Here is a 15,141-nt window from a genome sequence, read left to right as displayed (position 1 = left end):
TATCCTGGTGAAAAATCAAAAATGGAGAGCGACAAGAAAGCGCTGCCAAATCAGAGACTCTGTGAGCAGAAGAGTGAGAAGAAAAAGTGTATCCATTGTCAACAACTTCAAATCTACAGAGTCTAGTGGTTAAAATGGGGGAGCTTGTAACTCCTTAAGAACCAAAGACAAATTCCACGGTGCTACCGGTGGAACAAAAAGAGGCATTAGGATCATACTGTCTGTGGGAACACCATTGACCAAAATAATGCCGAACTCTGTAATAGATGTGGGCAGAGGCAGCCTTCCATGCCCTAAGCATCGATTGAATTACAGAATTGGAAAACACTTTTGCTCTTGGGATGGAAGATTCAAGAGCCACGCCGTCAAAGCCAGATGAGGTAAGTCCGGATGTTGGCAGGGGCCCTGCGTCAGCAGAACCTGCCATAGAGGAAGAGGATATGGACTATCTATTGACAGATTCTGTATGTCAGTGAACCAATGATGTCTGGGCCAAGCCAAAGCCACCAGTATTACTGTTCCGCCTTCCTTCTTAAATTTCCTGAGAACTCTTGGAATGAGAGAAATCGAAGGAAAGAGATATAAGCCATCTTGAAGTGCCATCTTACTGCCAGGGCATCCACAAAGGTTGCTGATGGGTCTCTGGACCTGGGGACCTTGTGGTTGTGACGGGATGCCAAGAGATCTCTTTCTGGTAGACCCCATTAGTTTACCAGGAGTTGAAACACTCCCGGATGGAGAGACCACTCTACTACGTGTATGTCCCGGCAACTTAGGAATTCTGCTTCCCAATTGAGTACTCCGGTATGAATATTTACAGATAGCTGGAAGATGATGTTCTGCCCAAATAAGAACCCTTGTCACTTCTTTCTTGTCTGCATAACTTCTTGTGCTTCCCTGATGCCTCCCTGATGATTGAGGTAGGCCACTGTTGTCGCATTGTCAGACTGGATCTGGACCGGCTTGCCCTGGAGCCAGTCCTGTGCCATGACAAGTGCTTTGTATACTGCTCACCGTTACAGAATGTTTATTGGCAGATAACTTTTCTGATTTGTCCACCTTCCCTGAAAGGTGTGATGACCTGTCACTGCTCCCCATCCGCAAAGACTGGTGTCTGCGGTGAGAAGCACCCAATTTGTAATCCAGAATGGGCACCTTTGTTCAGATGATCCTTTCCCAGCCACCACAGGAGAGAGTGACGAACCTCTGGAGTAAGAAGGATCCTCTGGGGCTTTATTTGATGATACTGTCCATTCCACTTGGAGAGAATTAATCTTTGCAGAGGCCTGGAATGGAATTGAGCATACCCCACCATGTCGAAGATGGGTACCATTGATCCCAGGATCTGCATTGCTAACAGAATGGATACCCTTAGTTTGCGAAGCAGCTTGCGTATTTGCAATGATAGGGCCAAAATGTTGTCCTCTGGTAGAAACACCGTTTGTGCCAGAGAATCCAGAAGAGCTTCCAGATGTACCATTTGCTGTTGTAACCAGGCTATGGTCAGTTGAATATGGTTTTGTAAAATGACCGGAGTCTGTGCCATTATCAGAAGGTCATCCAGATATGGCAAAATTCTGACTCCCTGACGCCCGAGATAGGAGGTCATGACTGCCATTATTTTGGTAAATATCCAGAGAGCCGTAGATAGGCCGAAGGGTAGAGCCTGAAATTGGTAATGTTGCTGAAGGACAGCAAACCATAAAAATTGCTGGTGGGATGGGGTAATAGGAACATGCAGATATGTTTCCTGATTGTCCAGGGAAACCATGTAATCCCCTGGCTCCATTGCCAAAATAATTGATCAGAGATTTTCCAAATGAAACTTGGGCACATGGATAAACCTGTTGAGGGTTTTTAGATCTAGTATCGGGCGATAAGCCCCATTCAGTTTCTGAACCAGAAATAGATTGGAATAATAACACCTTCCCTGTTGCGACACAGGAACCGGGACTACCCCCGCCTGAAGGGCCAAAACCTTTACTGCATCTGCTGGAGAATCTGTGCAAAAAAACTTCTGGGGAGGATGCCTCCTGAAAGTGAGGGCAAACCCCTGATAGACCACTTATCAGACCCAGGCATCTGTTGTTGTTTGACGCCAACAATCTGCAAGCTGAAGAAGTCAGCCTTCCACCCTGGGATCCCCCAGAAGGAGGCACGCCCCCATCAGGCAGAGGGTTTGTCGTCCGGCTTAGTAGCTGGCCAGACCTCCTAGTATGATTGCCTTGATATTTTGCAAAAACTAGACGTCTTAGAGGAAGGCTGTTCCCTTGCTCGTCCCTGAGAATGGAAGGACCAGAAATAAACCTGTCTAGACTTTATAGTCGCCGCAGATGACAGACCTGCTGACATTGAAGCTGCCAAAGTAGCTATTATTTTATCCAACTCTGCTCCAAAAATTACTTTTCCATAGAAAGGTAAAACTTCTGGCACCTTCTTTGATCCTGTATCAGCTTTCCAGGATCTTAACCAAAGGGCTCTGCTTGCAACTATTGAGGCAGCTGATGCTTTAGAAGCTGAAATTCCAGCATCTACAGCAGCCCCTCCCAGATAGGAAGCCGCTTCCCATGTATGGGAGATATACATCATTTGTTCTCTGGTAGCCTTTGTAGAGAATTTTCCATTGCTCCCATTCATTCTTCAAAAGCCTTGGCTACTCAGGCTCCAGCCATAGATGGACGGGTAACAGCTTCAGATGATGAAAAGATAATTTTGAGACATGCTTCAATCTTTTTATCCGTGGAATCCTTCAGAGAAGATGCTGACAGAATAGGCAATGTAGCAATTCTGATTAAATGAATCACATGAGCATCCACAGTCATAGGTACCTACCGCTTAGTACATACAGAAGCCAGGAAAGCATACAACAATGTTATTTTATGTTATTCACATAAAAACTTTTATCAGGGTTACCCCATGCCTCATCCATAAGCTCAGTGAGCTGTTCAGATACAGGAAACTCCATTTTGACCACCTTCCAGTGGTGAATAAACACTGGAGCCTTCTTACTATGAGCTGGTTCATCATCCTGAAAGTCTAGGATTGATTTAATCACCTTCACCAAAGAAGGAACATCCACTGTGGTTGGATGGTCCTACTCCCGCGAGTTAGACCCCGGAGAGGAACCTTGTGCATCATCTGAATCCTCTGATGAGGTGTCTGAATCCATATGTTGAGCAGACTGATAAAAAAAAACTAACTGGCGCTTAGGCACCTTAGTAACAACTGGTCTGCTATCAACATCAGATGGTGCCATACTTTGACTAGAATGGCCATCAACATCCTTCCAGGAAGGATGCACAGAAGGTGCAAACATAGCATGCTGTGGACACCCCATCCAAGGAGGCATAGTGGGAGCAGCCATACGATCCACAAACTGCTTCATTACCTGGGGCAAAGAGGATACTCAAGAAGGCTCTTGTCCAGGGACAGGCAATACACAAACCATCCTTAATGTCCTGAGGGGACAAATAAACCATACATGATTTACATGAAACCAGCACAGAGGGCTCCCCCTCCTGTATTCCTTTATCTTTTGACATGTTCAATATAAAGGCAACAGTTGCAATGTTATGTGACAGTCTTCACAAAATCTTAATGAATGTGAAGTACTCATAGAAAATCTTCCACCCAAAAGGATGGAGAGAAAAACAGTGATAGTTATAATTGACAGACAGAAATAAAAGACACCCACAGCTTATGTGAGCGTCCATGATGATGGTCGCGATGGGCAAGACCATCGCGACCATCGGGCTTGTGACGAGACCCTGCGGTAGGGTCTCGGTGACCGCAAGCCCTGGAGTGATTTTGGCTCTATCAGAGCCAAAATCACTCCCACTGACATCACTAGTGATGTCAGTGGGGCCGGACCCAGACAGTAGGCGTTCCCATGGGATCGCCTCCATCTGGCAGCCACGCCCCTGGCACGCCCACCAAAGGGGGCATGCTGTCACTCACCGTCGACAGCACGCCCCCTTTGGTGCGAGACCCGGAGTGACAGCTTGGCTGTCACTATCCGGGTCTCGCTCATGCACACTAGGGCACCATCGACCCGCTTGCGAGCGCTCAGCGCTGGCGAGCAGGTCTGAATCAGGCCCAGTGTCAATACAGCAGCTAGCAAACAGTCACATACAATGCATATGTAATAAAATACAATCGACTTTAAATCAACTACACAAACACAAAGGAATGGTAGGATATAGAGCACTATGGGCCTTATTCAGACCCGGTCGCAAGCGCTGAGCGCTCACAACCGGGTCGATGTTTGCCCACTGGGCATGCGCACGTCGGAGCCGGCTCCGACGTGCGCATGCGCGAGACCCGGCTAGCGACGGGCGCTCCGTCGCTATGGGTCTCGCACCAAAGGGGGCGAGCTGTCCCGACGGAACGCTTGCCGTTTGGGGGCGGCCCCACTGACATCAGCAATGATGTCAGTGGGGAGCTTCCTGCTCGATCAGAGCAGGAAGCTCCCTGGGGCTTGCACTTGCTGAGACCCAACCTTAGGGTCTCGTCGCAAGCCCCGATGGTCGCGATGGTCTTGACCCTGGTCGGTCGCTAAGCTGTGGGTGGTAACCCACAGCTTAGCTAGCGACCAGGAGGCCGCACTAAAAAAAAAAAAAAGAGGCCGCCCTCATTCAGAGAGCACGATCGCTTCTTGCGACCGCCTCTGAATGAGGGCCTATATACCTTAACCAAGGGAGAGGTATACAGGTAGACTGCCCAAACCCTATTGAGGCCAATAGCTACAGGGTGCACTGAGAATGGACTGTGAACATCTCATTACACGTGGAGGGTAGGCGGAGCAACCCAGACGCATAAAACCCAGGGCCTGATTCAGAGCCACTCGTAAGCGGCCGCTCGTTCGCTCCGAGCGATGTTCGCACAACTGCGCATGCGTATGGGTCGTAATGCGCATGCGCCAACCTGTCATTGCGGTCGGAAATCGAGCGCTCGCAAAATAGCGAGTGCCTGCTAATTTGAGTGACAGGATGAGGCGTTTGTGGGTGGTAATAGGGGAAGGTGCTTGAAAACGGGGAATGGAGATCCGAACGCAGGCGTGCCAAACGGGCAAAACAGGCGTTTTAAGGGTGTGCATAATTAACAAAGCAGTGTCATCGACCACGTCGCTTGGTTGTTTCTTATCCTGAACTGTTCGCATGATTGCGGTAGGAAAATCCAACCACAAGCACTGCGAGCAGTTCAGACGCCTTTCGATGTACTCGATTAATCTAATAAATAGCAGAGATGACGTAAGATGCGAGCGGCCAGGGGGCGTCTCTACAAAATAGCGAGTGCATGTTTCGTTCGCTCGCTCAGACATAGAGGCGTCAACAGACCGCAAAGAGCGAGCACTCAGTTTAAATAGCCGGCCCCTTTTTCGGAACGAGCGAGCGCAAATAGCGTCCGGCTCTAAATCAGGCTCTGTGTTTGGGTCAGGAGAGGAGCTGCTGGGGGAGCGCCCAACTCCCCTAAGCTGCCTCAACCAGCCAGGTACGCTAGCCTCGTGGCAACAGAAGCATTTGCTGCTGAACCCCGGAATCCGACGATAAGGCCCCGGTGGTGTAGTGAGGACGCTGGACAATCCCGGGCCCTGACAGCAGCGGCTTCTGGTGCGTCTCTGACACCAGAAGCAAATACTGCCACACACGATTCCCCGTAAGCCTTACCAGACATCTCCATGGGTCCGGTTGCAGTCCAGGTCGCAGCATTGCGGCTGGCAATCAGCCGCGACCCGCCAAAATCATCAGCCCAGTTACTGGTGTTGCGGCCCGGTGGAGGTAGATTGAGTCGCAGTATATGCATCTTAATTCAGACACTTAGTACTGCCAGCCCAAAAACATAAAATAAAATCTTAGGTCTGCCATAGCAGTCTCGTTACAAAGGTGCGTCTTGATCCTGCCGAACCAGACGAACTGGTCCTATGGCTAGGGGTCGGGTATATATGGAGGACCCAGGGCATCCTGGGAGCTGAAGCTTTAGCTGCTTGGTGCCTGGTCTCCAACCATAATATTCCCATGGTATCCCCGTGGATCCCTATGTATGCTGAAGAAAAATGCGACATATTATTCTATCTATTACAAGCGTTGTTCTTATGCACAGAACGGCGCTGTATTCCGGCAACTCAATTCCCTGCCTAGCTGAATCTTACCTGCCAGACCAGTGGAGCAGCTGTACAGGAAGTCAGCGGCTCTGACCTGTTCACTGGAAGTGAAGCGGTTTGGAACAGGAAGAAGAGGTGAGTAAAACACACCCACACAGCAGGGAAAATGGTGGTCACTCGGGAAGTGACTGCATACACTGGCCGATGCGGATGACTTAACTAAAAAAATATTGCATCGGCCAAACATGCTGGATGATCCGGCATGACCGACTGATCGATATTTTACAACCGATTGCCCACACACACACAGTACAAGTAACGGGGCGATACGCTGATATCGAGTGGATCGCCCTTATAATTGTATAGTATATGCCCAGCATACCTAATTGAGAAAAATATGCATGATTTATTTATTTTTAACCTGGATTGTCAGCAGTGGAGTTAACTTGTGTAGTGGCAAAACAAACAAAGCACAGTGCAACATTGTCTTTGGAGGTGTCATGTGCCTTGATTTGTGAAAGTGAGCCAAGATTTCCCCCAAACTGTCTAGATTTAAAGTGCAGGGTGGCTGATTTTCTGGCGTACAAGTTTGCAAAAGTCTAGGGAAGGACAGGCAGACTTAAGCTGTTCCTTGCACTGTATGGAGGAGTCAAAATAGCCTAGTTTTACCAAGCAAAGAATGAACAAAATTTAATTTTACGCACAGTGATAAAACTAAAGTATTGAAATTTACTAAAATTTGATGCTAAGCATCCATTATAAACATCTAAAAACAATAAAAAATAAACCTTAGAGGTTCCATATATAAATGCAGCTAGGGGTAGTAAATACTATTTGCAATAAGTTTTCATATATTAGTAGGGATCCAATAATTTGTGTTCAGGCTGGGATTAAAGAGCTATCTGGGGAACAAAATTAGGCAACCAGCTGACTAGAAGTTTTTGTGACTGGCCAGAACACCAGGTAATTAACAATATACAAAGTAAATCTGAAATCACAATTGACCTGAGGGAAGGGGGTGGATTCAGGGGGAGGGAAGTACTGTAATTCTTGGGGATTTGTTTTTACAAAATTGCTGGAGACAGTTTCAATCTCAAACCCCAAACAGACCAGATACATGCTCTATGCCATAGGCAGCAGTGTGAAAAAAAAAACCGATGGGCCTGATTCAGCAGTGATTATCATTTATTAGGAATTATGGGGGGACGGGGGGGGCCTGCGTTTCGGGAAATGGGGGTGTGTCGCCCCGTTTTCCAGGAGCGGCAAGTGCAGGATCTACTTCCGTGGATGCCGATTCCTGGCCTTGCATGCCGCCCGGACTGTGTATGGTTGCAATGGTGATCCCAGGCTGCGACCACAGATGATGCAGGTGTCAGACACGTCCTGCTGCATTTGCCTTTTAGCAAGGACGGCATTGCAAAGCTACTTGTGTGCGGCTTTGCAATTCCAATCTCTGCTAAATCAGGCCCTATGTTCACTACCAGCACGGTAATTAGGACCCAGTGAGTCAGCTCTCACCAGTGATAGATAAACACACAAGATCATTGAACCAATGGCCTGCCTGCTCTCCCTCCCTGATGCTCAAACGCCCATGCAGAACTTATCCTGTGTGGGCAAGAAATACTGGGAGAAACAGCCTGTCATTTTTGATAGTGAAACATAGAGCAGGTAGTTATTAGGACAGTAACTAAAGGGGCTCATAAATAATGACAAAAAAAACAATTCACAGATTGTGATATTTTTCTACAATTTAAAGATTGCCCAATCTGCCCCTTTATATATATATATATATATATAGATATATATATATATATATATATATAGAGCCAATTAGAGCTCGTGGACCTGTCAGCCTGCGAGTCCTGGCAGAGCGCAGGAGAAGTGCAGCGCAGCAGCTGCTTACCTCGGAGCAGCCTGTTGGCCTTCCCTTGGATTTTTAGTTGTAGACTCTGCGCCAAAAAATATCCTCCCCTCACCTTCCCCGCGGCCCAATGGCCCCACCACTCCCCCTGTTGCCACCAGGATCGAGACCAGCATCTTTCACCCGGCTGCTGCCTCCTGCTCTCAGTCTCTCGGGGGCTCCTGCTGTTTCAGGGCAGAGGAGCCGGTGTCCTGCTATCGATACTACCTGTCTCTTGCATATTATCTGCTTGCCTGCCTACTACCTACATACATAACTGCCTGCCTACTCTCTACTTACCTACCTACCTACATACTACCTACCTGCTATCTACTTACCAACTGCCCACCTTTCTACTCTCTACTTACCTACCTACATAGATACTACCTACCTGTACCACCTACCCGTGTGTGTGATACCATGTACTCCCTACCTGTGTGTGTGTGTGACACCCTGTACCCCCTACCCCGTGTGACACCCTGTACCCCCTACCCCTGTGTGACACCCTGTACCCCCTACCCATGTGTATGTGTCACCCTGTACCCCCTACCCGTGTGTGTGACACCCTGTACCCCCCTACCCTGTGTGTGACACCCTGTACCCCCCTATCCATGAGTGTGGGTGTGACACCCTATACCCCCCTACCCGTGTGACACCCTGTACCCCCCTACACCTGTGTGTGTGTGACACCCTGTACCCCCTATCTGTTTGTGTGTGACACCCTGTACCCCCTACCCGTGTGTGTGTCACCCTGTACACCCTACCCCTGTGTGTGTGACACCCTGTACCCCCCTACCCTGTGTGTGTGAGACACCCTGTACCCCCCTAACCATGTGTGGGTGTGACACTCTGTACCCCCGTATCCGTGTTTGTGTGTCACCCTGTACACCCTACCCGTGTGTGTGTGACACCCTGTACCCCCCTACCCAGTGTGTGTGACACCCTGTACCCCCCTATCCATGTGTGTGGGTGTGACACCCTATACCCCCCTACCCTGTGTGTGTGACACCCTGTAGCCCCCTATCCATGTGTGTGGGTGTGACACCCTATACCCCCCTACCCCTGTGTGTGTGACACCCTGCACCCCCTACCCCTGTGTGTGTGTGTGACACCCTGTACCCCCCTATCCATGTGTGTGGGTGTGACACCCTATACCCCCCTACCCATGTGACACCCTGTACCCCCTACCCCTGTGTGTGTGTGTGACACCCTGTACCCCCTATCCGTGTGTGTGTGTATGTCACCCTGTACACCCTAACCCTGTGTGACTCCCTATACCCCCTACCCGTGTGACACCCTGTACCCCCCTACCCGTGTGTGTCACCCTGTACCTCCTAACCCTATATGTGACACCCTGTACCCCCTACCCGTGTGTGTGACACCCTGTACCCCTACCCGTGTGTATGTGTGACACCCTGTACCCCCCTACCCGTGTGTGACACCCTGTGAGATAGTGTGTGCATGTGTGAGTACATGTGTGTGTGCATGTATGTTTTAATAAAATTATACTTTTCTATGGTGTTTTTTTAATATTGCTTTTGTTGTGGAACTACAGCTACCAGCACGCCCGTAATGCCACGCATGCTGGTACTTGTGGTTCACCAGCGTGCGGGGGAGGCTTGCTGGGAACAGTAGTTCCACAGCAAAAGCCAATATTTATATTTTCAAATGCACCACACTTGACATAATCAACCCAGCACCCACCGCAGGCATATTTGTCCTTGAATGTGACGGTTCTGGCCACAATTCGGGCCCACTCATTTCGTGCTATCGGGGCTTCTTGGGTTGTACATCATGGTGCCACAGCTGAGCAGCTCTGCAAAGCAGCTACCTCATCATCCGTACACACTTTTACAAAATTTTACAGATTCCATACATTTGGCGCAAGGGATGCCAGTGTTGGGCTGTAAATTCTTAAGAGCGTTCAGTTCCAATGCTGCCAATAATTGGCTTGCTTTGGTATATCCCAGATGTAAGGCATCCCCCAGATGGATGAAAAAGGAAATACGATTTCTATTCACCGTAAAATCTTTCTTGGAGTCCACCTGGGAGATGCCAAGGTCCCTCCATACTAGATACCTGTGGTCTCTGGTTTCTCACTTCTTCCATTGGTCTTTATCTGGCTTTGATAAACATTAGACTGAGCTTACGGTGGAAGGGGAGGGGTTAAACAGGGGGTGGGAGTCAGTTTCAATTAGCTAGTGTGCAACTCCACCCTTCACTATGCATAATCCAGATGTAAGGTATCCCCCAGATGGACTCCAAAGAAGAGATTTTATGGTGAGTAAAAATTATATTTTTTCACCAGCAATGTGATGTATTAGGAAGCACCAGGAGACTTTGCTGATTAATTTGATACTTGTGTATATGTGTGCATGACTGCAGCTAGAATGTATTAGTTGTGAGATGCAGGGGGCAGGAGTAAGAAGCAGGACGCTCCTGAGCAGAAAGGAGAACCCACCTCCCAAAAGGAAGCATCGTGAGACGCAAAAGTGTCAAAGGCATAGAACCTAAGAAAAGCGTGCAGAAGACCACGTGACCGCGTTGCACAATTGTTCGGCAGAGGCACAACAAAAACGCCCATGATGGGCCCACAGACTGGGTAGAATGTGCTGTCACCATGTTTGGAATAGGGATATCAGCCTGCATGTAAGCCTGAGAGATAGTCATACGCAACCATTGAGCCAGAGTTTGTTTGTTAGCTGGCCAGCCTGGTTTGTGAAAACCATAACACAAAAAGAGTGTGTGATTTTCTAAAAGAGTTTGTATGATCAACATACATACGGAGAGCGAACCATACCCAGGGAAGCTTCACCTACAGAAAGGTCTGAAGACTGAAAAGCTGGAACCACAATCTCTTCATTCACATGAAAATAGGACACTACCTTAGGAAGGTAACCTGCCAGTGTATGGAAGACAGCCCTATCCATGGTAAGAAATCAAAAAAGGGGGAGTGACAAGAGAGCGCTGCCAAATCAGAGACTCTGCATGCAGAGGAGAAAGTGTCTTCGCTGCCAACCACTTAAAATCTACCGAGTCCAGAGGTTCAAATGGGGGAGCCTGTAGCCCCTAGAGAACCAATGACAAATCCCATGGTGCCAACAATGGGACAAAGGGTTGCTGAAGTTGGAGAACAAACTGAAGAAAAATTCAAACATCCGGCAGAGAAGCAATCCTCCGCTGGAACCAAACTGACAGCGCAGAAACCTGTACTCTCAGGGTGGCCAGGTGAAGACCGAAGTCTGACCCAGCCTGGAGAAAAGCACGTACCCGGGAAACCCTAAAAAGCTTAGGGTCATACGTTCTGTGGAAACACCATTGACCAAAAGAATGCCAAACTCTAATAGATGCGGACAGAGGAAGGCTTTCATGCCCTAAGCATCGTCTGAATCACAGAGCTGGGGAACCTTTGGCTCTTAAGATGGAAGACTCAAGAGCCACGCCATCAAAGACAGATGAGGAAAGTAAGGATGCAGGCTGGAACCCTGCGCTAACAGATCCAGCCATAGAGGAAGAGGAAACAGTGTCTACGGATAGATTCTGTATGTCGGTGAACCAATGGTGGCTGGGCCAAGCAGGAGCTTCTAGTATTACTGTGCCGCCTTCCTGCTTGAATTTCCTGAGGACCATTGGGAGGAGGGAATTCGGCGGAAAGAGTTACACCAACTTGAAGTCCCACCTTACTGCAAGCGCGTCCATGAAGGCGGCTGAGGGATCTCTGGTCCTGGACCTGTACCTGGGAACCGTGTGGTTGAGACGTGAGGCCATGTCATCTACGTCTGGTAGGCTCCATTTGTTCACCAGGAGTTGAAAACCTCCGTGTGGAGAGCCCACTCTCTGGCGTCTATGTCCTGATGACTTAGAAATCAGCTTTCCAGTTGAGGACTCACAAGATGAATATTGCTAAGATATTCGAAAGATGACGTTCGGCCCAGATCAGAATATTTGTCACTTCCCTCATGGCTGCCTGACTTTGCGTGCCTCCCTAATGATTGAGATAGGCTACAGTGGTCACATTGTCGGACTGGATCTGGACCGGCCTGCCTTGGAGTAGATCCTGTGCCAGGATGAGAGCTTTGTATATTGCGCGAAGCTCCAGGATGTTTATGGGTAGGTGACTTTCCTGGTTTATTTATCTTCCTTGAAAGGCATGATGCCCTATCACCACCCCCATCTGTAAAGACTGGTGACCATGATGAGGAGCACCCAATTTGGAATCCAGAATGGGCGACCCTTGTCCAGATGAGCCTTTTGTTGCCACCACGAGAGAGACGAACCTCTGGAGTGAGCAGGATCCTCTGGGACCTTATTCGATGATACTGCCCGTTCCACCGGGAGAGAATCAATTGTTACAGAGGCCTGGAGTGGTACTGAGCATATTCCACCACATCAAAGGTGGATACCATTGATCCCAGGACCTGCATTGCTGATAGAATTGATACCATTCACTTGTGCAGCAATTGGCATACTCGCTAATAATAGGACCAAAATCTTGTCCTCTGGCAGAAACACCCTTTGCGCTGTATTGGAGAAAGAGAGGATTTCTTCTAATTGATGATCCAGCCACACATCTGTAGGCAGGCAATGGTCAGTTGGAGATGCTGTTGTAGAACAGCTGGAGACTGTGCCAATATCAGGTCGTCCAGGTATGGCAGTATTCTTATTCCCAGGCGCCTGAGGTAGGCCGTCATAACCGCCATTATTTTTGTGAAGACCTGAGGGGCCGTTGATAGACCAAAGAGCAGTGCCCGAAATTGGTAATGTTGTTGCAGGGCAGCAAACCGTAGAAATTGTTGGTGCGATGGCGTAATAGGCACATGCAGATACGCATCCTGAATGTCCAGGGAAGCCATAAAATCCCCAGGTTCGATCGCCAAAATAATTGACCGAACAGTCTCCATACGGAACTTTGGTACACCGATAAACTTGTTGAGACGACTGCCTAGACTTTGACGTAGCTGTTGATGGCAGACCTGAAGATTTTGAGGCTGCCAGAGTAGCTACTATCTTATCCAATTCTGCTGCAAAAAGTATGCTTTTATAAAAAGGTAAGGATTCCAGAGCCTTCTTGGATCTCGTATATGCTTTCCAGGACCTTAACCAAAGGGCTCTACAAGCAACAACCGAAGTTGCCGATGCTTTAAAAGCCAGGAGCCCAGCATCTATTGCAGCTTCTCCCAAATAGGATGCCGCTTCCTGTATGTGGTCGATATATGCCCCCATCCATTCAACAGCCTTGGATACCCAAGCCGCAGACATAGCCGACTGAGTAACAGCTCCAGACAATGAAAATACTGATTTAAGACATGATTCAAGTTTTTTACCTGTAAGATCTTTATGGGAATATGCTGACGGTATAGACAAGGTAGCACTCCTGACTAAATGCGTCACATGAGCATCCACCATAGGAGGGACTTCCCACTTAGTACATTCGCTAGGTGGGAAATATAAAAGATGCTAAACTTTTTGAAACATTGAACAGTTTATCTGGGTTACTCCATGCTTCTTCCATAAGTTCAGTGAGCTGCTCAGACTTAGGAAACTCAGCTTTTACCACCTTCTGGTGTTTAAACACTGGAGCTCTAGTCTAGGAGCTGGCTCATGATCCTGTATATTTAGAATTGATTCGACCGCCCTCACCAAAGAAGGGACATCCAAGGATGGGTCTCCCCTCCTGAGATAAACAATGAAGAACAATCCGGCACATCATCCGACTCCTCCGATGATGCGCCCAAATTTACATGCAGAGCAGACTGATAAAATTATACCATCCAATTAGGCTCTTTAGTGGTTACGGGTCTGTTCGCCTGCAACGTTTGTTGAAACGCAGCAGCTGACTGAGCTGTACTCTGACTTGAGTGGGCATAAACATCCATCCAGGATGGATATATGTACAGGGGGAACAAACATAGCAGGCTGCAACTGCTGTGGGCATCCCATTATTGGAGGCAGCATGGGAGTAGCCAAACAATCCACTAGCTGCGTCATAACCTGACATAAGGAGGACACCCAAGATTGCTCCTGTTCCGGGTGCTGGTATACTGGACTGGTGAGGTGGTTCTTTATAACAAACAGCACACAAACCATCCTGTATAAAAGTCCTGAGAGGACAAGCCCACCAAACAACTTTATATGAAACCAGCACCAGGGGCCTCAGTTTCCGGTTTACCCTTATTCTTAGACATAACTGCAAAAGTGACTGCCTTCACAAACAATAAAATGAGAAGTAACATTTTGAAAAAAAAATATATATATATTCCCCATCCACATGTAGCAAAGGGTTGAGGAGAAATAGTAGTGATAGTTATACCCAACAGTATAGATAATAAAGGCAATGCATATACAAAGGGGCCTGAATCAACTACTCAAAGCACAAGGCTTGGTAGGATTTTGATCACTGTATAACCTGGCCTCTGGGCAGAGATATACAGGGAGACTAGACCCAAAACCTCCTGAGGCCAGCAGCTTCAGCACAACAATAGTGGTTGCTGTGTGTTTCATATACAGAGGAGGGTAGGAGAAGCTACCCAGACGAAGGAAAACCTCAGCTGGATCGTCGGCTGGACTGGGGGAGGGGCTGTCAGGAAGAGTTTCTCTCCCCTATGCGGTTTCAAATCCCTGGGAGCGCTGGCCTTATAACATGGCCGCTGCCACTGTCCCCAGCGTCAGAATGACTTGCCCCGGTGGCGAGTGGGGAACCACCTTACCTGCATATCCGTGCTTCCGGCTGTAGTCCCAGATCCCAGCATCGCGGCTAACCAAGCTCCGCTGGAGCCCGCCAAAATCACCAGTCCTATTACTGGTGTTGCGGAGTAGGTGGAGCAGCAGCACAGGCATCCTTTAGTACAGCTAGAGCTGCTTGCTCTAAAGTAAAAATAAAACAGGAAATAAAAAGCTTGGGACTGCCTGAGCAGTCCCCGCTATAAAGGTGCGTCTGAATCCTGCCGCACCACATGAACAACTGAATGCCTGTGGCCAGGGGCGGGGTATATGTGGAGGAGGACCTGAGGCATCCTGGGAGCTGAAAGCTTAACAGTTTGGTGCCTGGATCACTCCAACCACATTTCTCCATGATATCCATTTGGATACCTATGGACCCTGAAAAAGAAAAGTAGGGGCTTCCCAACATACCTCATAAGTA

The sequence above is a fragment of the Taudactylus pleione genome, unplaced genomic scaffold (genome assembly GCF_031769625.1).
Source record: "Taudactylus pleione unplaced genomic scaffold, aTauple2 ptg000186l, whole genome shotgun sequence".
In the NCBI taxonomy this organism is placed as follows: domain Eukaryota; kingdom Metazoa; phylum Chordata; class Amphibia; order Anura; family Myobatrachidae; genus Taudactylus; species Taudactylus pleione.
The sequence above is the reverse complement of the archived record's forward strand: the minus strand, read 5'-3'. Positions refer to the sequence as shown.